This window comes from Ambystoma mexicanum, chromosome 7q, assembly GCF_040938575.1.
Source record: "Ambystoma mexicanum isolate Mex_15411 chromosome 7q, UKY_AmexF1_1, whole genome shotgun sequence".
NCBI lineage: Eukaryota > Metazoa > Chordata > Amphibia > Caudata > Ambystomatidae > Ambystoma > Ambystoma mexicanum.
The window spans coordinates 1,026,131,172-1,026,157,446 of NC_090941.1; the positions used below are offsets into that span (position 1 = coordinate 1,026,131,172).

General features: G+C 47.6%; 1 protein-coding gene across 4 annotated transcripts in view; it reads left to right on the forward strand.

Moving 5' to 3' along the window:
• Positions 1 to 26,275, forward strand: part of NUMA1 (nuclear mitotic apparatus protein 1) — a 1,289,555-nt gene that overhangs the window by 387,660 nt on the left and 875,620 nt on the right. The gene's annotated exons all lie outside the window — the stretch shown is intronic.

The following is a 26,275-nucleotide window of genomic DNA, read 5'->3' on the forward strand; positions in this document are numbered from 1 at the left end:
GCACATGTTTTGGTCCTGCACTGCGCTGGGGGGGGGTTCTGGCTGGAGGTAGCGAGAGCGCTCAGAGATAGTTGGGTCCCCAATAGACCTCGACCCGCTGGCCCTGTTTGGAATTCGGACCGGAGATGACGTGGGAAAAATGCCTAAATTTCTAAATGTATGTGCTATTGTTGCTAAAAGATGTATTTTGCAAGGATGGAAACGCTGCTCTCCCCCCAACTTTGATATGTTGTTGAAGGCCCTCACCTGGGTGCAAACCTGTGAGGAGTATATCGGATCCCTGCCCACGCCGTCACGTCCAAAGAATGTATGGATGGAATTTTGCACCTATCTGAACAATAGAGATGTGGTTGAGGGGAGCCCCACCACCCCCCCGCCGGGTCCGCCCGACGCATTGCCATTAACATCGGACACCTTGCCTCCCCTGGAGTTGTCAATGACCCCCCCCCCCCCATTCATGCCCTGTCTTAAAATGTATGATACAATGCCCAACTGTGCTATTGTGATTTCTGTTCATCTCTGTGCAAAAATTGTGCTATACCCGTCTTAACTTTCTGCCAATAAACAAAGGTTTTAAAAAAAAAAAGAAATATCGAAGGCCCTTGTTTGTTATTTCAGGGAAAATTCCTTAGTGGGGTGCTCTGAGGCAGTGATCTGGGATGCCATGAAGCCAGTGGTACAGGCGTGCTAATCAAATGTGCCACAGCGCAAAGGAGAGCCGGGCAACTACAACAAGCTAGGCTAGAGGACAGAGTGGTAGAACTGGAAAAGGTATTCAAGGTGAACTAGACCACATAAACTGGGAGAGAACTCAAAAAAAGCTAATTCCGCCCTGGAAATGCACCTAGCGGACAAATCGGCTCAGGCCCTCGCATACACTAAACAATTCTACTACATGAACAGCAATAAGGCAAAACGGATCCTGGTATATAAATTGAAAAAGATGCACACTCAAAATAATACCCAAACACTTAGAGGCCCAGATGGAACATTACTGTGCTCAGAGGGAGACAAAATGAGGGCAATGATGGACCACCACAGTGAGGTCATGTCTGGGGCTCCAATTTAGAAAGTGCTACAAACCAGTTACATGGCTGCTTCCCACAGAGGTGGTTACCTGACCGCTACCCTCATAACACGCTTAATACTAGCAAGTGGTTTCTACCGGGGAGGAAGCATAGCTCATGGCAACGTGTTTGTCTTTGGAAGCAAGACCACGCAGTGCAACACAGGTTTGAATCCCGATCCCACGCTTAGAAACCACTTGCTAGTATTAAGCACGTTCTAAATGAAAATAAAGTAAAAATACTCTCCTTCACAACAGAAATCACCACTACCAATAGAATACAGCCGAGTCCCACGAAACAATTTGGTCCAGATGTGCACCTAGGGTCACTTTGACTAGCCTACTCCTGAAAGTGTATCACAGCACCCATCCACTATCCATATGTCCATGGGTCGCCATCTACTTTTGTGCTGGCTAAAAATGCGCATTCCAGAATCCTCCTTCACATCTCGGTCCTCCAAGGGCATTCACCCCATAGCGCTTTGATGCCATGCCAGTGGCAGGGGGCGCTGTACAAATGCTATATGACATAACATAATTAATGCCTCCTTATAACAACATTCCAAGTCCGCTCCTCTCACCTTCCATGCCACTAAACTTATCTCCTCCCTTATCTTCTCTCGCCTCTTCTACTGCTCCTCTATACTCTTTGGACTACCTGCATCTCATCTCGCCCCCCCAAATCCCCTCTACCACTCAGCTGTCCGTACCCTCTGCCTCCTTGCCCCTCATGACTCAATTTCCTCCTCGCTTTCTTACCTTGGTTGGCTTCCCATCCACTCAACTTAAATTTCATTTTTTCTGCCTTGTCTTTAAATCTCTCCATGATCTTGCTCCCCCTTACCTCTCCTCTCTCCTCTTTCTACACCCCTTCCCGTTCCCTTCGTTCTGCTGATCTCTTCCTTCTCACCGTTCCCCCTTCCCCATGTGCCTCTTCTCATTTCCGCTCCTTTCAGCTCCTAGCTCCCCTGCACTGGAACTCCCTACCTCACTATCTGCTCCATACCTACTTTTTACTCCTTCCATACTTTCCTAAAATCTCTCCTTCGCCATCCCCCACCCTGATACCTTCTCTCATTACTATCTCCTTTCCCTCACATCTCCCCCTAAGCACCTCACCCCTTTTTCCTTACCCTTCTTGCTTCACCCTAATGCCCTTTCTTTTCCCTCCGCCATTCCCATCCTCACCCCCTCCTTGCCTCTTATCCTCACAGATTAATTGCTCTACATACTGTTTTATTGGTTTGTTTTTTAAATTGCTTCTACTGTTAAAAAATGTTTTATGTACCTTGTTATAATGTACAGTGCTTTGGATTAAAGCGCTATATAAGCACAATAAATACAAAATACAAACAAGATTCATTGACGGTTCTATGGGGTGGGGATTGGTTGGATATTAAATTGGTGTTTTGTAGAGTGCTATGTCTCCTTGCAACCACTTAAGCACGTGCCTACTGGATGGACTGTCATGTTGACATCCATGCATCATGTTTTATTAGTTGCTGTGATTAATCGGGAGAGCGCGACTATCAGTGTTTTTGGATAAGTTTGGCCCAGCCGCTCTGCTGAAGTAAGAAAAGGGGGCTAGTTTAGTATGGTCTGCGAAAGGGTGAACTCCATAGTTCAGTTGCCCTGCCCACTTCAAACTAGTACTGTTGCCAGATCAGGTAAGGAGAGGCAATTTTGATTTCTCCTAACCTCACATGGATCCTCATAAGACTCCTACCAATTTAGGTGGTACAATTTGCCTACAACAATCAAGTTGTTCAGAGCGTGTTAAATTGGGCACATACTAGCAGGAATGGTGGGAGTTGCTGAACTGAATTTTTAAATCCTGATGCAAACGACCAAGAGCAAAGTTTGAGATGGTGATGGGGGATTACAATATTTGAGTAAGGCACATTTTAAAGAGATTTAAAAAAAATTAAGTCCAGACTGCTTTTCTGGGTGGTATTTACTGGCATCACTTTCTATGTATCATTGTATCCATTCAATGTTTTTGCTTAAACATGCATACATTTTTTTAATCCAAATTCTATGCTCTAAGCATTATTGTGCCATCCTTAGCGGGGTAAAGAAGCACCTGACTGCAAATGAGTGACAATGGGTCTTCTCTACATCTGCCAAATTGGAGTTATGTACCTCTTTTTGGACTTTGGTTCAGTGCTAATCCATCAACATTCCTACTTGGGCGACTTGCCTTCCCGCTTTCCTCAGATCTTGGCCTCAGTCTTGGAGCTGTAGAAGTGGCGTGCAACCAATCAACAAACTATCTGAACGTAATGAGACAAAGGCACAGAAGATCTAGAGGCCGAAGAAGAGGGGTAAGGGGACGCAGTGCAATGCAAATGCACACCCTTGCTTGCACGTCACATGCAAGTATTCTGTGGTGAGAGTTTAATGATATGGGACAATTTGCTTACTGAGGCGATGAATTCTCTATGCCAGTGTTACAGAATCCTTTCTATACTCTTTTGACCACCTCCTTTCCTGTGTTGCTATGCGTAAGAGGAAGACGTTGGATGCCGTGGGCCGCAAAGGTCCTTGCGTCAGGCAGTTCTAGCCTTGAGGTTGGTCAGTGCTACTTGTGCCCTTTCCAAGTAGGCATTTGGCCTCTGGAGTGTCCTCTCTGGTGCTGCTGAAAACCTGTTGACTGAAGAGATGGAGGATTTTAACTCTGGTAAGCGATCAGAAGGAGGCGGTTTGCTGTATGTTGAAGTCGGCCATGGTTGATTGTCTGGCACATCCTATGGCCAGTCCTGAGGAGACACTTGTGTACACGGACTTCAGGCTTCGCGCCTGATGGGCAGTTAAAGCATATGCCCTTTTTTGGGAATAACCTGTTTGAGGCTAAGGTTGCCAAATCACTGCTGAAATTCAAAGCATCATGCCTGTGGCAAAGTCTGTGCCTTGATGTGCGGCAGCAGTATCACTGCTCGGAAGTGCCATTATTTTCGGTCCATTTCCTTCTTTGTCCACCAAGGCAGGGGCTGGGTGTTCTCGGGTAAACAGCCACAGCTTTGCCTCCTGCCCCACTCCACCCACCAAGTTAGAGGAGAAGGGCTGAGCAAGGAGGCTTTGCTACATGTGGTGTCTAGTGTAAGTAATCCCATTGTAAATGGGATCTAACTCATCCTTTGGGAAAGAGGCTGTCACTGTTTGTCTGGCAATGGCTTTGACTCCTTCCATTACTTGGGCCTCAAAGGTTGTGACTTTGGGTTACTGACTCACTTTTCTTCAAAGCCCGTCATACCACCCCTTTCCACATATACAGCTTTTGGGGGCGGTCCATCTGCTACTGCAGAAGGGGACCATGGAATTTGTACCGGGGCTGGTAGTCTTTCTAGGCTCGACGAAAGACTGTGGCCTATGTCCCATCGTAGATTGAAGCCTCTTGAACGTGTACTTGCACACGGACAAGTTAAAGATGGTCACCATTCTGTTTATCTTTTTTCGACCAAAGGATAAAACATATCTGTGCCCTAGCCGATGATCTATCGCTGATACTAATAACTCTCTGCAGAGAAGCATATTTGCAAATCAATTTAGGATTGCTTGGTAATGCCCCCTTTAAAGAAGGCACATTTGTATCCTTTTGAGCCAGCTCACTTTTGACGCATTTATAATTTTCATTTAGTCAGTAATGTTTTGGGAGGTGAAGTTACAGCTCCACTTAGTTACAATTTAGTTAAGGAAAATGTACTTGCTGCCTGCTGGATGTGTGTTAGACCGGACTGTAGCACTGTAACAACTACCATGATGATTCAGAAAAGTTTGCACCAAATGGAGATGCAAGGAGAGCAGCAGCAGCAGTGATTGTTTTGGATCTATTGCCAAGTGACACCCTGTGGAAATAGCATCCTGATCCACTGCCTGGAGTACTTGATCAGGATAAGGAGATTAACCTTGGCTTATATTATCATTTTTGAAAGCTTGAAGCCAGAATGGTGTCCAGACTGAAGTTATGTTGGTTGGGCCACTGTTGTGCCTTTTCCTTTTCAGTTGCCGGTTATGGTCCAACCACAGACATGAAGGCATTTAGATGTCCTTTTTGATAGTCCTTTATCTTTCTCTAATCAGGTGGCGTGGTAGTCAAATCTTCTTATTTTCAGCTTTACAATTTTAAGTAGCGTTGGCAGGCTCCTGGATCAGAATAATCTTAGAACCCTTGTACAATCCATGGTCTTATCCAAAGTTCAATATTGTATGTCATAATATTTAGGAATGTAAAAAACTCCTAAATCTAGTGATTTAAGGTGATCATGCACGGTAGAAATGTGATCATATATCTCAGGTAAAGGTGTAAGTTGGGTGAGCTTCCAATTGAACATCAAATTGGGGCACAGGTATTGCTTCTCATCTGGGAGATTCTTAATGGCTCTACTCTTGAGAATTTGTAACTCTGTATAGACCACCATGTCCCCAATCAGATTCGTAGGTCTACCTCTTTGAACATTCTCTGTTGGCTCATTTCAGAGATCTTGTTTTTGAGGTAAATCTTTTCGAGTTATAGGTTGTCGTTTATGGGAATGCACTGCTTAGGTTTATCAGGGAATTCTCCTTTGTGCATTTATTTAAACAACCTCTAAAACAATACTTGATTTCATTGCACGTGGCTTTTCCTGCTATATATGAAGCACAACATAATCCCTGTTTTAGCCTGTATGCAATGTGCCCTTGTTTATTGTATTGTTTCTATGTTGGTGTATTTATTGTACAGCGCTCAAACTGGATTTTTGTTAATTTGTTGCACTCAATAAATGTTTTTGCTACTACCATTCCCAGATCCTGCAGGCCCTCGAGCTGGAGGACCAGTTGGTGTCCCTGGACCTCTAGGACGCCTACTTCCCTGTGCCGATTCATTTCAAGTGTGGGATGTGCTTGCAGGTTTTGTTTGCAAAATGAACAATACCAGTCCAGACGTCTGCCGTTTAGTCTTTCCTCTGCACTTTAGCTTCGCAAAACTGGTGGCAGCACTTTTCTGGAAGAGTAAGATTCACATCTCCCCCCCCCCCCCCCCCCTATCAGGAAAATTCTCATTCTAGCCCACACCTGTCTGCATTTGTACGGCGCCAGCCGCCTTCTGCACAGGTTGGCCTTCTCCCTGAACCTCAAGAAGAACCTTCTCCCAGTCCTTTTAGTTCATCGCAGCCGGTTTGCACTCCTGTTTGGGTAGGGGTTTCCCTCCTGTAGATGGGTAATTGACATCATTCAGATGGCCTCAGCCTTTCAATCTCCATGACTGATTCTAGCCTCTACCTCTGTGCCTTCTGGGCCTAATGGTCTTGTACATACTAGTCAATCCAGAGGCCCGATTGCAGATGAGGCCGCTATAGTGGCTACTTCAGGGTCAGTGGTCTTCATTCCAGGGCAACATGTCGAACTTGTTGCAGGCCTTGGAAGCTGTCCGTTTCCTGTGGTGAGACGGAGAGAGGCCATTGCTTCAGCAACCCTGCCCCAACTAACAGTGGGCATGGATGCCTCTTCAAAGGCTGGGGTGCTCACCTATGGGGTGTTTTGGTGAGCACCCTCTGGTACTCGGCAAAAGCTTTCATAACCTAACAATTTGAATTGATTCCCTTCTCCCACAGAGTTCTCATTGATGATAGTCCTATCCACAGTACAGCTGTTCTTCAGAAACCTTTCTGCCGGTGGGGGGGGCTCCGCGACCTCTCCGTCTGATGCCTCTGTGCCGGACATGAATTCGGGGACCAGAATATATTCAGGTGCTGCGCCCCGTGACCTCGGTTGCTTTTTTTTCCACGCACTTTGATTGCCATCAGGAACACGCTTGTCTTGCTTGCCCAACCCTGTGAAGTCATCTGGTGTCAAGCTGGCAGATGTCTATTGGATCTGCACCAGATTTCCCTCTATTGCTTGGGCGAGAAGCATGTCACCCAGGACTGTGGGTCGTGCCAGTCCATGCACCTGAAGGCCCTTTGGGAATAGGCAACAAAGATCTTCACCTACATCCACAAGTCGAGGAGTGAAGTCGGGTAGTCTTATTAGAGGTCATGCGGATCAGTGTTCTGAAGAGAAGTCTCCGGTATGAAATTGCCAAGAAAGCGCTTAGTATTGAATTCACAACTTTTATCATCTCCAGCTGATGGTAAATATTAAGATTCCTTTTACTCCTAAAACAAGTGTAGAAATGTCTTAGCTGAGGTAAACCAGTACCAAAACAAAACTGCATTTTAATGACATTCTTCTGTTAGGTTTTTCTGAACCTCAACCATTCATCCAGACCAGTCATGTCTAATCCTTGCCTGAGTTAGACAAACTAAACAGCCTAGGTAACCTAATCGGACTTAGGCATGCTGATCAGCCTACACGTGTTTCAACATATATGGCGGTGCGTGACTTATAGGTCAGAGTAGCATTAATCAGAAATGTACGTGTTTTTTTTTTTCCCTCTCCTGATGGATGTCAAACTGAATATTCACTCGGATGAAAGCCCACTCACATCTTCAGGGTTACAGTATAAAAATGTGTGGCTCTAAAAGGAAAATATGTAAAGTAGTAAACTAATGGCATTGGTTGAATAGAATGTAAATTAAGAAGCACACATAAGTAAAAAAGAATTACTGATGACCAAAAGATTAAAACATGTAGGGGAAAGGGTACAAGTGCTGCAGAAGAAATAAGCGGACAATGGGAGTAACTCAAGAAGTTGTCCAAATACACCAGATCATGACAACAAAAGTGAGTGTCCTGAAAACATGGAAACAGTTTACAAGTAATGCCACACATCTGATTGATGTGTTTTGAATGTGCACACCCAAAGCTAGCAATACAATGCACAGAATCCAGTCCAAAATATATGGAAGCCCACTCTCGTGTCTGCACTAAAATTTGAATTATGCTCCAGAAAGAAAGAATCGGTGAATAGATGTCCAACAATCTGCAAAGAATGCATATCTTAATGTCTTTAACATAGCCCCTAGAAGTCAGACTGCTACATAATTAACAATGATCTGAACAGAACTCTGTACCTGCTAGGACTTCAAGATTAGTAGAGAATGCATGAGATGAACACTGTTGGGGAAACAAATGCTGCTAAGTTAGTTCAGTGCGTGTGGGAAGGCTTGTCAATTGTTGGAGCCTGTGAATACAAATGCACTAAAATACATAGGCACTCCACACACCAAATGATGTGGTGATATAAAGGCCAAAAAGTGAAGCAAAACCCAGCTTACCAACATTTTGGGTGGTACAAACCCCAACGAACAAAACCTCTGCCTGGTAACTGCTCGAGTGTATGCTGAACTCCAGGGTTTTGTTTCTATTCGTCGTATTGGAAAGTAACATTGCAACATGAAATGCTCGACGTACGTCTCAAGGATCTATTGGGAAAACCAACTGCGCATAGCATAACACTAGCGTGCATCTCAGGACTACCAAATGGTATCAGTTAAATGCGACGCAATAGCTCGGCAGATGGAACAAAAATAATTGTAAAAGTTAAAGAAAAGGAGGGTACAGAAAAACCAACTACACTTAGTGCAATGCTAACCTGCATCACAGGACTACCAAATGGACTTGGGTGAAAGCTGGGCAATGCCAGATAAATCAAAAATTAATGTTAAAGAAAAGGAGGGGGGGACGGAAGAAATTGCAGGTTAAGCAAAAAACAAAACTGCCGTCATAAGTGCAGACTGAAAGTCAGATTGCAGGTATCAAAATACTGCACAGTGTGAAGTAAAGCACACTTCTGTAAGTAATCATCACAACTGCCTCATTCATCCCATTCCTGAGAATGAGTGTTATCCAGTAAGCCTCTCTGCTTTTCAAATGTTTCACAGGGTCCTCCCCTCCTATGGAATGTGTTCATTTTCTCAATAATAGTCCATCATAATTTCCTCAACTTTATGGCCCACCTGGTCAAAGTGAGTGATCCCATTGGAAGCTGTGTTGGTCCTGACCCGTGCACGGTGCTCTATGAGCCTAATAGAAATGTTTCTAGTTGTGTGCCCTACATACATTTTGTTGTAGGGATAATAATGAGCATAGATGTTTGAGTTGCAATTGGAATGAAATCTTAATTCCCACTCACAGGCAGTGCAATTCCCGCACGGATAGTGCCCCCAAATTGGTGGAGCGTCCCACAGTTCCGTTAGTTGTATCTCGGGGCTGAGGATAGGTCTTAACCAATATCTGTTTCAAATTATTCCCTCTTTTGAAGGCAAACAAAATATTTTTGCTAGTTAAGGTGTCTTTCATGATTAACCAGTTTATTTTTATTTTACAGCTCGCGCCAGTAGATCACTGAGGGCAGATGGTCATGGCACATGTAATTGTGTCAATCTGTGTTGCCTTTTCTTGGTTCTGTAGGAGTCTGAACTTGTGTGTGTTGGCCCTCTTGCATGCATTCTTCATGAGTTTCATAGGATATTCTCTTTTAGACAGCTTCCTTTGTAGGTTGTCGGCCTCAATGCCATAATCTTGAGTGTTGGTGCAGTTGTGCTTATCCCTGAGAAACTGTCCGTAAGATAAAGATCGTCTGATTAAAAGAATGAAAGCCCTCCCAAACAGTAACTTGTTTGTCAGTAGGTTTAGTGAATGTTTTCATCTTGCGGTGGTCATGATCATTCCAAATAATGTAAAGAAAGGAAATGCTTTTCGTGTCATGTTGTATTGAAAAACAAACTTGTAATGTGCAGTTGTTGAGCCATTCAACAAATGTGAACACTTCAACAGAGCCCACCTATATCATGATGACTTTGTCATCATGTCTATGTACATTTCCATAACACAGTACACTGTATGTGGTGGCTACATGGGTTTTGGACATAGTTGCGTAAAGAGTCCATGTATAGATTCACTATATTGGGAGCAAAAGTGCACCCCATGCTGGTACCCTTGATCTGGTAAAACAGTGAATTCTTATAGTTGACATTTTTTTCTAGATAAAGCTATTGCCGTAGGTTCCAAGAGAAATTCAGTGAGCGTTCAGTTTTTCCTTTGGTCTAGTACGTGTTCAGTGTGTGGTATATTAGTAATTAAACTGTTGACATTGACGGTACTTGGGGGAGTGGTAGGAGGACATCCTTTGGTGAGACATGGTATCCCACATTTCCTTTTCATAATGAAGCCGCTATCCCTCAAGCATGTTTAGGCTGTCGGACCTTTACCTTTTCTTCCCTCTAAACTTTCCCCAAGAAAACACCAGCTTAACATTGGGACAAGGAAGAGACCAACTAGGAAGACACATCCTCATTGTGTGGAGACAAACATGTTTCAGCCTCAGTTGTGTACTGGGACGAGGTGCCGTGAACTTTAAAAGCCAATATCCTTTTGGAAATGGAGTATGCTGTGGAGGCAGAGGCAGCAGCTGGGAAAGCCACTCTGGATCAGTGTTGTGGCAAGTGGAGCGCTCAAGATCCGTTCACAGATGCAGTGTTTATGCAGCAGGAAGCTAAGGTAAGGAATGCTAGAGGCCAGTAGCAGACCGTGAAAGGAAGACCAGCGGGACAGACCGAACAGGTTGCAAGAATCCTGAACTGCAGGTGGAGCATCACTGGGGGAGCAACACCACAAGGATCTGCTGGGTGACTAAGCAAGATGTTGTATGGGGAAGGTGAGAACCTGTGGCGGCAGAGGACCTTGCAGCACAATAAGCTCCGACCGGTGAGTGTGGGAAACCTCTTGCTGGCAGGTGAATATGCAATTAGCATTGTTTTGAATACTGAACTAAATGAAATCGATTGTAAGTACTTTTGAATTCCGAACAGAGCAATTCCAATTACTTTTGAATACCGAAGGAAATGAGTCATTAGTTCTTTTGAATGCCGAACAGAGGAAAAGCAAGTTTTGAGCACTGGACTATTGAGTGAAAGAAAGGTGGTGAATTTGGCTGATACCACAAATTGTATTATCTGAGACACAAGTATGGGTAAAGTCAAGGGAATACCAAGAAGGGTATGATATGAGAAAACAAACACTGGCAACAGCCAAAGGAGTTAAAGGAACTGCATGTAATGAGGAAACCTATATTGGCAAGAGCCAGAAGACTACAGGAAAGTTCAATAAGTGCATGGTGGCCAAACAAGCTACGCTACAGTGTCGGGAGAGTGACACAGGTGAATAAACCAACCATCACTGTCAAATGGAAAGCGTGGCATGTTGTTGATGGGAAGCGACCAAGAATGGGTATAGGTTGCGTGACCTGTAATGGGTGGACAGTATGGTCCAACAACTGTGCCTTTACCGAGTGCCCCCATATAGAAAAGCCACTGAAAGTATTCATGGAGAGCTTGTGTTTTTCAACAAACCTCTTATGTGATTTTGAAGTCAAGAAACAGAACTGCCTATGTGAACTGGTGGAAAGTACCAATATCAAGAGTTGGGAAGTGTCCCAAGGAATTGATGATTTTGAAAATCTGGAAGATTTGCTCTCTTGCGGAATACGGTAACTGCGGCTGCTGAATTTGTTCCTGCTCAAGGACAAATTCAAGATGATTACTGTAGCCAGATACTGCATGCCCTCGATCTGTTGCGCTGGTTGGTATGACTGGACCTTCAGGATACCTACTTCCATATGCCTGTTCATCAAAAGCACAGGAAGTATCTAAGGTTCAGGGTGGGCCAACATCACTATCAGTCGAAGTCCTGCCGTTCGGTCTTTCTTCAACTCCCAGGGGTTTTCACCAAGCTGATATCAATGGTGGCGACTCACCTCAGGAGGGAAGGCATTCATGTCATGTCGTCCAAGTACCTGGACGATTGGATCATCCAAGTTCGCTCCCCAGATCTAGTGTTTGAGCACCTTCTCTGCATCTGCACTCTATTGCACAGCTTTGGCTTTTCCCTGAAACTTCAAAGTCTGAATTTTCACCATCCCAGTCTGATTTATCGTAGCAGTCTTGGACACTCACCTGAGAAGGGCATTACCACCCAAGTAACAGAGTGATGAGCATCTTTTGGATGGTCAATGTCCTCCAATCCCAGGGCCAAGTCCTGGTCTTTGCATTCCTGCACCTACTGACCCTCATGGCCTCATGCATCCTAGTTGTTCTAGAGGCGAGGCTGTTCATGGTAGCGGTTCAGTGGCTTCTCCATTGCCAATGCTTGCAATTTCAGGGCCACATGACAGACCTTCTGCGTTTTAACAGACCATGTGTCTCAACATCTGCATGTGAGCCATGAAGGATAACTTGCAGCGAGGCATCTTTCGCCAACCATGAACCCAGATGACAGTGGTCACTGCTGCATCTAACAGGCTGCTCCACTCACTTGTTAAGTGATATTGAGTGAACTGTGGTCTGCCTCATAGTCTCAGGAACACATAGTTACGGACAACACAGTGGCCATGCACCACCTCAACAAGCAGAATGGTGTGTGCTTGCCGCTATGTAGAGGAGCAATGCAGCTGTGGTTCTGGAGAACATCTGACGGTTGCCCACCTGGATGATTTGATAAGACCGACTTTGGCCTCCCACTCGTGGGAGCTATGCCGAGACGTTTTGGATATCCCCTTTTGGGGAACCCTCAAGTGGGCCTATTTGCTTCCAGTGTTAACAGGAAGTGTGAGTTTTCCTAGTCGGAGGGCTCTGGGGGATGCACTGACGGTCGGATTGACATTAGACCTTTTTGCCAATTGTTAGGCAGAAACCTGTGCAGTTCCCTCTGGGACCACTGCAAAAGATTTAGGACTACAGGTGTTTGGCAGTAAACCCACTTGGTAGCAGTCTGTACCACACAGATTCACTTGGTAGCTGTGGCTGAGCAGTCAGACTTCCCTCAAGAAGAGTTGGGCAGTATACACAGTATTCACAATAGGTCAAGAGAACACAGTAGAACAAGTAAACACTGACCAGGGCTTGGTGTAAAAGAGATATCATTATTTATTTAAAACCACATCTAGAAAAAAACACAGGCACCAATAGTAAGCAATTCAAAAACACGGTCACTAAAAGATATACACTCCCTTAAAAGAATATTAGACCAGTCTTAAGTAAAGCCCCACTTATTTTCAGACAGCGGTGAGCGCTTAACGTAGATGGCACTCTAATGATTCGTTTTAAAAAGGGAGAGCAGAGAACACGTTGAAACAGATCCCAACACTTTTATCAGAACATAACAAGAGAGGAAGGTAAAGTAAAACCGTGAAGTTAGAGTTCAAGAGGCCGGGTCCACTTTCAGAGGATCCAAGCGAAAGGTGTCCAAGGTCACACGGTTGCAGTGCACAAAAGTCTTGTAAAGGTTCAAAAAGGAGTTGGACCAAAGAAAGGGACCAGTTAGAGGGTCAAGGCGGCCAGCCCAGTCCAGAAGGTTAAGGGGTTATTATTACCTTGTAGCAATCTTTAGAAAGGGAGGCCTGGCGGACACGGTACCTTAACGTGGTGAGAACGCTCCAGCGGGGGCAGTTGTTCCTGGCAGCGGGTGCAAGTCGGTGCTTCGTCCGGGGGAATAGAGGATCTCGTCGTGGAGGAAGACAGGAGTCTGTTGCACTGCCAGGGAAGAAACCAGCCGTGGAGGTTCTCGGGTACAAGGAGCGGTCCGGTGATTCGCGGTTCAGTGGTGAGTGGCTATCCGGCTGCCGGGGTGCTTGGCACGGGCAGTTCGACCACAAACCGGGCTGGGGTGCGAAGAAAGAAAGGAAAACTGGTTGTGCCCACCAGTCAGGGGAAGAAGCCTCTCCAGCCGGGAGATCTTCTCTGTCGTCGGGAAGTGGTGAGTCGGTTCTGCAGGGCTCTACCGGTGGTGTTGTCGTGGTAGGCCGGCTCAGCTTCTCCCTCGTCGGATTCTCAGATCTTGTGGCGACTTATGAAGTACCAGTCCCCGAAGCCCTGCTTTTAGGCAGAAAACCCCCATTCACTCAGCCTAGCAGTCACTCAAACATGCTAAGTGGTGAGCCGGCCGGCTCACCACTTGGGCCAATCACACAAGAGTGCGACTTGAGTTACCAAGGTAACTCAGTCCAGGGCCTAAACCCCCTCCCGCACCCCCTGTGGTACCCAGACAGAGTGGCACCACTTTTGGAGGCTTCTGTGGAGAAGCCTGCCAAAAAGTGGAACAAAGGGCTCGACTTGGGTTGGAGTCACAGAAGAGAACACAAACGCCATTTTAAAATCGAGTCTTGGCAAAAAATACAAACCGGAGAATTAATATTAATTAAATAAACCGGCGGTATGTTCGAGGCTGAGAATTAAATAGTTAAAGTTGGTAGCCTCGAACAATGGGAAAATCCCATAGGAAAATATTATTGGTCGAATATAAAAAGTAGTTTCCACTGCCACCAGCCAAAACTCGATCAGGGGGGACGGAGACGTGCCCCCTCGACTAACAGACCCCGGGGCAATCTAATTGCCCCGACCAGTATGTCCACAATATGATGGTTTGTACTGGTTTCTGTTAATAATTTGGGACTAGTAAAGCCAATGCTGACTTTACATGCCCTGGGAGACAGTAGTCAGTCCCAGGGTATGGAGTCTATGGTGGGGTGCCACTGACACCCCTGTGTTACTGCACGGAGAGTGCGGTGGAACACACATAGGAAAAACACATGAGACCCTATGGAGTAAAGGACCCCATAGCCCATAAAACACATTACCAGTCAAAGGAATACCATGAATCATGTCCAAGAGTGGGGAAAAAAAGAGTCTCACTCTTGGCAGGAGGAAAAAAATCAAACTCCAGAAATCCAGCAAAGCTGCTGGGGGACTCACTAGGTTAGGAAATTCAGCCTAAAGAGAGAATTCTCCCTAACACCAATCCATGTCATTCTGCTGGTTCTCAGGAGATTCCACTTGTTCAGAACCACTTCGATATGAATAGCTCTGAAATGGACCCAGAGGAGGTGGGATCCGGTGTTGCTGGATATGTCGATCTGCCCTCCTTGCCACCTTGAGAGGAGTAGACTTATTCTCCCAATCAGGGGGGCGTGTTCTCCACCTGAACCTCTGCAGCCTGAAACTTCCTGCTTGGCTACTGAGTCTTGAATACAAGGTGTGGGACTTGTCAGACAATGGCCTTGATGTACAGCTCCCAACATGCAGACCTATCACTATTTATGCTGCAGGTGACATACATATTTGTCTTGGTGCTGGCAGAGGGATCGGGAGCTTTAAGCCGGTCAGTTATCCCCAATTTTTTATTAAATTCTTTTGATATCTTTGCTGAAGCTGGCCTGCAAATTGGCACTGTTAAGGGATAACTCGCCTCTATTTAAATTTTTCAGAATCCACTGTTGTCTCGGGAGGATAGCTCAGGGACAACACGCTCGCCTTGGAAGCAAAACACGGAGCACCACAGGTTCCATCCCCAGGTCTGCGCTTAGAAACCTCTGGGTACTAAGCATGCTATAAATAATCTATTGTATCATATCAAGCGGTCTCCGGGAACAGGGCTCTGTCATGCAGCTCTTGCAGGGTTTGTGTAACCGGTTTCCTCCACGCCACTACATGGTTCCGGTTTGGGATTTAAATTTGATTTTTGAAATTCCTTATGGGAGCTCCGTTTGAGCCCCTCCCTTACTGTTCTATTAGATTGCTCTCCCTTAAGGTGATTTTCCTGGTCATCACTTCTGCAAAGAGGAGACTTTCAGAGTAAGACCCTCTCTTCTTCCAAAAGAGGTCTCCGATTTTCATCTGTCAAAGATCAATATTCCTGTTTTTCTCCACCTCCTTCTAAGGTAGAGGAACTGTTCCATCGGCTGGACATGGTGCGGGCCCTCAGCTGCAACCTCTCTTGGTTAAGGGACTAGGAAAGTTTACCACCTTTTTTTAGGGTATGCTGGGGCTTGTGTTGGCAGGGCTGTGACTAAACCGACTGTCATGGTGGTCTTGGAATGCCATGTTATGGCAGAGAAGGATGTACGTGAGGGTCTAAGTGCCTTCTACCAGAGGAGGGACTGCCAGCTCTATCCTACATAGAGGTGCCCCTGTCCTCGACATCTGCTAGGCGGCAACATGGGAGTTTCGACACACGTTTTCTAGACATCATTGCTTAGATTTCATTTCAGGTCAGGATGCCAGTTTTAGTAGGGCGGTCCTCCAGATCGTTTTGGTGGTATCCTTGCTCTCCTCCCTCCTCCTGATTTTCGTACCCACCCTACCTGCTCCTCTTGGCGAATAGCTAGCACACCATTAGTTCCCGGTCTCTCTGCGTCAGAGTGCTTGAGGGGGATAAGTGGTGGAACGGAGGTCACGGGGTGCAGTGCCTCAGTGATCCGCTTGCAAGACGGAAGTCTGGCACGTAGATCACTGAGGTGCCGAACGGAGCCAACGTGGAACCATCCTGCGCCCCCTAGCAGCGGAAATGTTTCTGAACATTAGCTGTGCTGTGAATAGGATTCATCTAGTTGAGGAATCTTTTGGAGGAGAATCCATCAGAAAAAACATACCAAGCAGTATTTTGTTCTTTGCTGGAGCAGTGGGCTATCGTGCTTGGCTAGATTACCTTCCCTTTATGTGTGCGAGGCAAGTGTTTGTTGGTCCCAATGGACCAAATGATGACCATACTCTGCCTGAAGAAGTGGTAGTGTTGGGACGTTCCATCTATTTAAGGAAGAGGGGAAATTGTGGTTCTCAGCTCTGGAGAACGTGTCTGTGATGGAAAATGTTACTTTGGGTGATCTGAGTAGATACACTGCTGCCTCCCATGAGTCTGGAGTCCGAGTTCTGCAAGGAAGTTCTAGAGTAGAGCTTTGCTTTCTGGGGGACTTCTCAAATGGATCTCTTTGATTACATTGTGAATTAAAAGGGCCCTGCAGGATGCGCTGGACCTATGTGTTGGCTTTCAAATCTAACTTCATACTCCTTTGTGTTCCTGCCGATCCCAGTACGTCTGCTGGGTCTCAGGAGACAACGGAAGTTTGGGTCCATGTTTCTGATCGCTGTGGACTGGACTTCAACCCAGAGTATCTGAACATGTCTATCAGCCCTCCCTGGCCCTCCTAGCGAGTGTGGACATGCTCTCCTGCTCTGTGGCCTGATCCTCCAGCGAAGCCCAGACCGCCTGAACCTTTATGCTTGGCTGCCTTGGCTGCGAGAGGTTAAGGTATGAGGAGTGAGCCATGGGCTATTGTTCTGGACGTGCTTCTTTCCATTAGGCCTGGCACCAAGTCTATCTATAACTTCAGATGTCTTTGTTTTCGTATATGGCGAAGGGTCTGGACCTGTCCAGAATCCTGGGTTACCTACTCATTGACCCTGCTGGGCCTGTCGATTTGCACTGTGAAAGGGGTATGTGGCTGACAGTTTGGTCTTTGAAAATTCTGTGGACTCTGGCCCGTTGTTCACAATCCCCACTGTGCAGTTTTTGCAGGGCTTGGGTAACCAGTTTCTCCAGCATTGGATCTTTCATGGATTCACATTTTGTGAATATTTCCCGTTAGGCTGTGAAACCTTGGTAACTTTAATATAGTGGTTTTCCTATGGAAAAACTTCGACAACTTGAGTGTCCTATCAACGTCTTTATGGGTGCTTTATGCAGTACCAATGGGAAGTCCAGTATATAATCCCTCCCGCGGCTTCCCTTCAGATTTCAACCTTCTTCCAAACTGTTGGGATCACCTTGTGTTCTCTCCAGAGAATTTGTTCTTCGTAGCCTTTGCTGTTTGCAGTGTGGTTCTTCTAGGCCCGTCATGTCATCTGTGGGTTCGAAGAAGTAATTGTTTCGCTTTGGTTGACCTGCGGCCTCAAACGTGTATGATGGGGACAGCCATGCGGACTGCTCGTACTGCCTGTACCCCAATCCCGCCACCTAAAACTGCACCATCTATCAGGGGGTGGGGGAGTTCTCCCAGAAGACTCGCAGGGACTGTAATCGGCGGTTCATTTACTGGCTGAAAGATTGGGCCGATCTGACTTCGGAGGTGGGCTCTTCCCGCAGCGGCAGGTCCTCTTCACCTTTGGCCAAGTCATCACCATTGCACCAGAGGGCACGGTTGGCAGAGCCTATGAAGCCGCGCACGGAGACCAAGCTGGCGTCAGATTTGGGTAAAGGTGCAGAGTCTTCGGTGGCAAGGAAGGAGCCGAGTAGTGCTGAGTCAAGGGTGTATAAGCCGAAGGACTCTGGTTCACGCCCACGGTAGCCGGCGGAACCGACTCACAAGGCCTCAACATCAGACAAGAAGTCTGCTGCATTGCTGAAGTTCTGAATTCGCTTCGACTAGAGAAGCCCTGCAACAGACGTCTCCCCTGGGGGACCAATCGACCCCAAAGTGAACTCGTCTGAACATCCTCTCGGAGCTGGTTGTACTCCCACTGCTGCTGCAGGAACCGATTGCCAGGGAGAGGAACACCAGATCGAGTGCATCACTTTTAAGTCGGTGCCGAGCTCCAGGAAGATCGTCCTCACATGAAGTAGGGCTGGCCAAGCCTGAGCTACCTCAACAGAGTACTGGACCCCAGATGCGAGGAAAGTCCATTAAGGTATCCTAGAACCGCTGTGGTGCTGTTTGTGAGAGTTGCGAGGAGCTGAAACCGCGAAGTGCAGCTGAACAGAGGTTTGCCCATTGCTGCTGCCGCCGACTTTCCATTCGTAGTGCAGGAGTCCCCAGATGTCCTCCCTCTTGTCCCCACAACTGAGGCCCAGGAACACAGGATCTGCAGACCTACACAGGAACAAAAGCCAGCTGGGAGCAGTTTTTCTACTGTAAAACTAAGAGGACTTGTCTCTTGTGTAGCCTTACTAGTTCTCAGTTGAGACTTGCCGTGGTTGCTTTGCAGAGTTGCTTGCAGCTTGGCCCCTCACAAGCCTCCCAGCTTGTGGCCCTACAGTGATTGCATTTTTATAGAAAAACTTCTCAAATATTGTGCAAGACTTTTAACCTACCTGCAAGAAGTGCCTCAGCTCAGGTAGACTTTTGCTCAACTAACATTGGCTGTCCTTGCTCCCTGAAAGACTCTTCTTACCTCTGACTTTGCCTTTCCCCCAGCAAAGGGTTAATTTACTTTGCATTGGATGGTTCTAAAAGTACTTACCTGCTTAAGAATATTTGTTAACCATGGTTTTATTCCCTCAACTACTTCTTTTGACAATGACCTCAGTATTGCTCTGAATGTATCAGTGATATATTAATGTCCACAGTGTCCTAGATATTAGTCATCTCAGGGTGTAGGCAGAATCTGTGTGCCATCCCATATTGGTATTTGCTGATTTAGAGAAACTAAGTGTATTTTGAAGTATATTTTTGTGTTATACATATATTGCTCCCTTCTAAAGAAGGCTTATTCAACGGTTTAATTAAAAAATGTTTAATCAAGAAGCCTTGAGTGCAAGTGTTTGGATACTTGTCACTGTGACTCTGTGTGATAACCCTACAGCTCACATTGACCCCTCTTGAGATCAGCCTGGCTGCTCACTCTACCAGCTTGTGTAGTACATGCTTATACCAAAGGTTGGGTTAACTATTGCCAAGAGGTCAAGGCTGGTGCAGTCTCCCACACGCTACTGCATACAATCTTGCCTAACACAACTTAACAGGAAAACTCACACAGTTGATGAATTACCCCCACCATAGGAGATTCAGCCCAAGCTTCATTGCAGAAGGAAACATGGAAAGACAGTTGCAGAGGAATCACTTGGAGTCTGCTGCAGGTAGTTGTAGTTGTGGTACTCGGGCGAAAGGTATGCAGAAGGGTGCACAGTGAATTTGAATTGGTGTTCACTCTCAAGGGAAGGGTTTGTCTAAAGCAGGATCCCTCTGATCTGAAAAGAGCATAGCTTTGCTTTCTGGAGGAATAAGAGTTCCAGTCAGATCTTCCTGCTGGGTCTTCAACTTAGTGTTACTCTTACCTATATCTCTCGTCTCCTTTCCTACATACTTGTGTGGTTCCCTAGGCATGGGGACGGTACCAGAACCCTTGGCAGTGAAAGAAGTGAGATTCCCCATTAAATTAAGTATAGCGTGCAGGGCTGCCCACTATCCCTGCCCTTAGGCGCCTCACTTCAGTCACTTTTCCCACTTGAATGGGAACCGCAGCTTGCGTAGGCATTTCATTTTGGTGCTGCGTGTGCTCCCATGTTTGTTCTTAACACCCCACCCTTCGGTGCCTCGCCTCCCCGGCTCGCGTCAGTTGCTGGAAGCTTCCTTAGGTGCATCACTCACGACCCTTCCTTCACATCGGATCCCCATGCACTCTGACTGGTGTGTCTGTGGCTCGATCACCGTTGGGACATGTGCACAGCGTGCGGCTCCCTAGCTCCATGGTCTTTGAAGAATTGCCTTTCTCGCTGGAAGGAGAGATTTCATTCTTCTCTTCCAGGTCATCTCAAGGACTTTGTTGCTAAATCGTCCAGCCACGAAACGGTAAGCCATTTGTTGTCCAAGGCGCCACAGCACGGAGACTCATTCCTCGGGTTGCCGGCTGGGAGGGGGTCATTCAGGCCCCGCTACCGGAAGCAGGTCCGAGGCTGTCAAGGCTATTGTCCTTCATGCCGAGGGGCCCAGGGGCTCTACTGTGCCAGTTTGAGGGTCTTTCTGGTTCTGTTTCTGCACCGGGGTGCGAGGGGCCTTCAGGCTCTGGTTCCAGGCTTAGGCTTGAGGTGCAGTCCTGCGTTGGAACTACCAGCTCTTTAGTTGAGGGCAAGGGGCCTTCTGGAGCTGCTTCAGAGGTGGGTTCTGGGCAGGACAGGTTGACTACCAGTCGCATGACTGAAAGCATTTGCTTACCGCAGCCCACTCAGAGGTCAATACAAAAGTTTCAAAGATGGATCATAACAATTCTTCGGCCTCCACACAAATTTCGGATTTCGTGCCTTCCGTCCCAGGACGGGGCAGAATCTCAAGATGGCCTCCAAGCATGTGGTGGAACCAATGGGCTCAGCTGCCATTTTAGGCCCAGATTTGAGTCCGCACTGTGTCTCCGTCTCCATCGGAATGGGCCGCTCAAGGGGATAGCAGCTCTCACCAGGTGTTGTGACTGGACGCCCCATGGGTATCTGTACACCAGGCAGCTGTTTGGGTACCCCTTGCAGGTCCTTTGAAGCACTGAACCTGTCCGGGGGCGGGCTCATCGGTTTGGAGGGCTGGGCCCCCCACGCCTTCTCTGCGACCTGGCCAAGCAACTTGCGACAAGAAGTTATTTTAGCACTTCCTGATGCTTATGAAGTCGCAACAGATGGCAGTGCTCCTGAAGCACCTAATCAAGGATGTGCTGCCGCAGATGTTGCCTCCCAGGCTGCCCCCTCTGGATCTACGCCTCAACCACCAGGGGTCCCATGCCGCTAGTTAGTAGTGCTGCCCCTGCGTCCTCAGCCACACCCTCCACCCCCTCCTCCCCCACCTCCTCCACCCCAGCCTCCAATGCCAGCCCCACTGGACACAGACCATATGGGATCCTATGGTTTCACTCCCAGTAGCCCTGCACACACACCGCCTCCAGCACAGGATGAGGGTGCTCATGATGCAGAGGACAAGGCATCTGCCTTGGTCAAGGCTTTCTACGACTGGCTGCAGGGCCTGACTAAATTCTTAAGGGGCTTCCACAACCAGTACAGTTTCAGGAGAAACCAGGTGTACTAGCGGAGGTCGTCGCTCTTAGAGCAACCAGCCGTTCCGGCATTCCCTTGCAGAAATACATCCTTAATCTTTCCAGGAGGGTCTAGGAAAAGCTGAGGGTATTTCTCAGCTGAACAAAAGCTAGAGAGTGATCAGGTGCTGTTTGCTGCTCACCCCCAACCTCACTCGTGGTGGCAGTGTGCATGCATTCTAAATCTTCACGGTCTTCTGCTGATGCGTCTACCATGTATGGTTTTTCTAGGGAGGGCCAGCTTCTCCAGTCCTTCAGGGAAAAGGACTTACCTCAATGATGGCCTGCACCTCGGGCAGTAAAACACCTAAACCATCCTCACTCCGGTGAACCAGAAGTTGTGGAGGGAAATGGGAGACTTTCTCATCTTTCTCTGAATAATCAGGCTGCCTTTAAGGCGTGTTTAGCAGAGCCACGGTCTCCCAGAAAGAAATGGGTATCAGCGGCATGTGTCTCAGTGTAGAAATGCAGAGAACCGCTTGGATGCATGCGGCCAGCTTTTCAGCTGATGTACTAGATAAGATTCTCAGAGCCCCTTCGAGGGCTCTGAATTATTCCATTCTTCGACCAACAACGAACTTGCCAAAAAAGCTTCCACACAGACAGCTAAGTCACTGGCTATCCTAACCAAGCCGTGACCAAAACCTTTTCCCCAAAGTCAGGTTAGGTGTGATTCCAAGCCAAGGTCATTTGGCGTGTACAAGTGGTTTCAAGAGCAGAGACAGTGCCAACCGGACAGGTCACTGAGGAAACACCACCCCACGCACTGTTTCTCCGCTCCCCCTCTATGCCAGCCTCTGACAATAAAAAGCAATGAGGTGCAGGTCGGGGATCAGTTTTGTGGGGGACAGCTGGATCTGTTTGTGAGCAATTGGAGGTGTTTTCTCTTGAATCCCTGGATTTGGTCAGCGGTGTCGACTGGGTTCAGTCTTTCTGTTTCTTCTTCCCCTCCTTTTTCCCCATTGTTGCAGATAGGGTCTCCCGCCCTGTTGAGAGACATTCTACAGTTGTGGAACATGTCCTCCAGACAGGGGCTATGGATATTATTCCAGGATTTTTGCAGTGCCCAAGAACAACCAGGCGGACCAGAGGTTAGTTCCGGATCTTTCTTTCGTCAATCTTTGACTTCCTCTCAAGCGCTTATAGAGAGCACCAGCTCACATAGCAGTGTCTCTGTGCGCAGGAGACTGGATTTGTTCCTTAGACCTAAACAATGCAGATCTGCATATCTCCATCTTCCAGCCGCATCGGAAATGTTTGCGGTTCACTATTATGTCGCACCATTTGTAATAAAAGGCGCTCCAGTTTGCCCTCAGTGGGTCTCCTTGTGTGTTCACCAAACTGATGAACGTGATGTCTGACCTCCGGTTGGAGGGCCACCACCTCTACCCTTATCTGGACGACTGGCTGGTGAGAGCCAGCTCCCCGGAGGGAGCCCTGCCCTTCTGCCAGAGTTTGGTGGAGGTGCTCCTCCATCTGGGTTTCTCCATCCAAAAGAAGTTGCAGCTTTACCCTCGCAGGCCCTCTAGCTTCTGGTGGTCAAGTGGGACATGGTGGTACAGAGGGTCTTCCCCACGCCCAACAGGTTAAATCTCTCCAGAAGACTGTACGCCATTTGTAGAACACGGCAACCTCTGTGTGGTGTCAGCACTTGCAGGGGCTAACACCACAGTGTCCTAATGTGGCCTCTTGTGTCCTAATGATTCAGCACGTCAGGCTCAATGAGATGCTTTCAAATGCATTTAGCGTCTTCTTGAGACCAGAAAACAAAGTCTCGGTCAGAAAGCTGTTCATCCCGCTAACGCTTCACCCGGACCTTCATTGGTGACTCCTTGACAGCAATGTCTCAGTGGGAGCACTGTTCTCTCCACTGCAGCCCTCTTTGGTTCTTACAACGGATTTGTCCAGCGAGGGTTGGCGAGCGACCCTTAACGGCCACTGCTTTCACGGCTCATGGTCCATGTTGGAGTCCCGCTCCCACAAATCTCCCTGAGCTCCGTGCCATCTGGCTAACACTCAAAGCCTTTCTGCCTCTGATCGGGGGCGAAGCTGTCTTGGTCATGACCGACAATTGAACTACAATGCTCTACTTGAACAAGCAGGGCAGGACAAGATCGGCAACGCTCTGTATAGAGGTGGTCTCAAGCTGGGAATGGGCACTGTAACAAGGTATCTGGATCAAAGCGGTGCCTCTCCATGGCGACAGCAATACAGAGCAGACCGGTTCAGCAGATTAGGCTTCAAAACATACGAGTTCTTTCTGAGGTGGGGCATCCAGGACATCGACCTGTTTGCGTCTCCTCCGAACTCCAAATGCCTTCTTTTTGACTCATGGGCAGGGCAGGGCCAAGGCTCTTTGGGGGACAAGTTCCAGCTGTGTTGGGACATCCACAATTGCTATGACTTTCCTCCCCTTGCTCCAGAGTACCCTTTGCAGGTTTTGGCACTCATTGTGCTGCAGCCTAATTCTGATAGCCCCTTCCAGTCCCCAGCAGGGTCTCTCTCATGGAGCAGCACAGGGTAGTGGAGCACCCAAACCCGGGCAAGCTGGCGCTCTCGGGTTGGTTCCTGATCAGCGAAGGCTTCCCCCGGCATAATTATCAGCGAGCAATTGGAAATTGGAACGTTATCCAGTATGCCAGGAAGGCTTCCACTTGTTCCCAATATAAACGTAAGTGTACTGCAGTCTGCTATTGGTCTCAGGAGGATGGTGTGGTCCCTCTCACTTGCTCCCTAGTCAAGGATCTCTGGTTTTCAGCACATCTAGCCCTCTCCGGGGTGCAAGTGGATACTTGCCGCACTTATTTGGTGGCCATCGTAGCCTATAGATGAAGACTTTTTCAGCAGCCAACCCGGTGGTCAAGGCGCACCTCAAGGGCTTAACAAGAGTGTTGCCGCCGGTGCACAGGCCCCATCTCATCTGGGACTTGAATGTGGTGTTAGCAACTTTGCAGCGTAAGCCTTTTAAGCTGATGGCTACAGCTGACATCAAGTGTGTAAAGCTGAAGATGGTTCTGCTGGTGGCGCTCACCTTGGCACATAGTGAGCTGCAGGCGCTGTTGTCATGTGAGCAGTTGTCGGTGGTTCACAACGAGCGGGTGTTTCTGCATACTCCTCCCAAATTCCTGCCCAAGGTGGATTTCTCCCTTTCTTCTGAATCATGAGGTCTGTCTGCCGGTGTTCTTCCCTAATCCGTAGTTTGAGGCGGAAAGAGAGCTCCATTCCTTGGATCTGTAGAGGGTGCTAAAATTTTACATATGCCGGTCAAAACCATTCAGAATGTCGGAGGTGCGGTTTGTCACGTTTGGTGGCTCTGCCCCGGGTAACCAAGCATCCATCGCCTATTGTATGGTCGTGGCCATTTCGGAGGCCTACGTGGCCACAGGCAAAAAGGTGCCCCCAGGTATCCATGTGGTAATGGCCAAAGTGACTGCTGTAGCTTTACAAAGGGCTGTCTTCTGGGAGGTGAGCAACAAGGCAGAGACTTGTTGCATACCGTCGGCATTCTGCAAACGCTACTCTCTGGGCACCAGTATCAGGACGGCGGCAGAATTTGGACAGGTTGTTCTCAGGAACCTCTGTGCCTCCAGTTAAATTGTCAGCTGAACCCAGTTCTCTAATTTTCGGTGGAATCTCCCACAAGGATGGAGGAGAGGAGATGGGATGTGTGAGTAGTAAAGGGTACTCGCTGTAGTGACTAGTGTATTTGTAGTTCCAAGTCCCCTATCCTCCATACGTTCCACCCTCCTTCCCCCCGCTAGTATGCCAGAAGCTAAAATAACAGCATAGCCATGTTTACCAGCATCCGTTGTATCAAAAGGGGGGTCTGAGGTCAGGTGCCGGAGGGCAGGGCTAATAGGCGGTCCGCAGCCCGAGGCTGCGCCCCTGTGTGATATACTAAATTTAAAGGGGAAGCTCACTATTTTCACTGCCAAAGGTTTTGATACTGCCACCATACCTCAGGACCGCCACACTGATGTGGGTGGGGGGGGTGTAAGTGCGGGAGGGAATAGGAGTACTCTAGTCACTACGATGACTAACCTTTATTTCAGCTACTTCAGGAGCAGTTCCAGGTAGTGGGCTGACAAATGGCTCAATGTTTACACACTCACTCACCCCTATTCCCCTGAATATCTTTATGGGTGTGTACCCAGGCCTCTAATTACGACTCATGCCCTATTCAAGGTTTTAGCAGACTCCCAATTAGTGGAGGCCAGCTTCACTCCTGCTTTCGAGGGCATCACTATGGGCATAGAGGGATGTTGATTTAGGTGTCTGGCAGACCCTCCCACTTCTCAAACTCAAGTTCTTCAGGGAAGCCTCTGTGCTCTTGAGTTCACAAAAATGGCAATTCAAACTGTGGAACACTAGCAGAAAGCACCACAAATACAAATTCCTGGTCACAGGGCTTAAACTGTAGGCGGTCCTTTTGACCCCGCTTAGGGTGCAAATGGTTACTATTGTGGTAAAATGGCTAGAGCGCTGTGCAGCCGCTCAGAGTGGCCACCAGTCTGTACCATTCACATTGAGGGGAAAACTCAACACTTGGCAAAATTAGGGACTTTTCTGTAACCCTGCCCTTGTATCCTTATGAGCTACTTGGACAGCACATTCAAAAAGGCTTGGCAAATATACTGTTGACGAACAATAGGTCAGGGCATCAACAATTAAGCAAAAAGCCTAAGGGATTCACAATGTTAGTCAAAACCAAAAAGGAATTTCAGATCGGACA